Source organism: Oryzias latipes, chromosome 13, assembly GCF_053564925.1.
Source record: "Oryzias latipes strain Hd-rR chromosome 13, Olatipes_Hd-rR_3.1".
Lineage (NCBI taxonomy): Eukaryota > Metazoa > Chordata > Actinopteri > Beloniformes > Adrianichthyidae > Oryzias > Oryzias latipes.
In genome coordinates, this window is record NC_136249.1 from 16098268 (window position 1) to 16098703 (window position 436).

Sequence of the window (436 nt, forward strand, 5' to 3'; positions counted from 1 at the left end):
AGGGCTTTTACGTGTTTCACTGAAGAATTAAAAAGGAAAAACTACTTTTATTGTATTGTGGACAAAATCTTTACCATGGTCACCCATTATGTGGAGCTGGGTGGTATCTGAATTGGGGATAGTGGTTGCTGGTGAGAAAAGAGGTTGATGCCTGTGGGGTGTTCTGAAATCCTGTGAACCATGGCACAGATTCAAAGGAAAGACCCCCTATGGACCATTGTGAATGTAGAGCTACATACCTTGGTGATTGCCGTTTGAGCTGTAGAGAAAAAAAGGACAGAAAAAAAAACAGGAAAGGGATTTAGATGAGGGGGTGAGTGGGTAGGGGTGAGATACATAATGAGGGGCTGATATCCAGCGTGTTCTTGAACTTGAGTGAAAGAATCTGACCTCCTTTTTTTCTTTTTCTTTCTCCATGAACGCTAGTCTAATGACT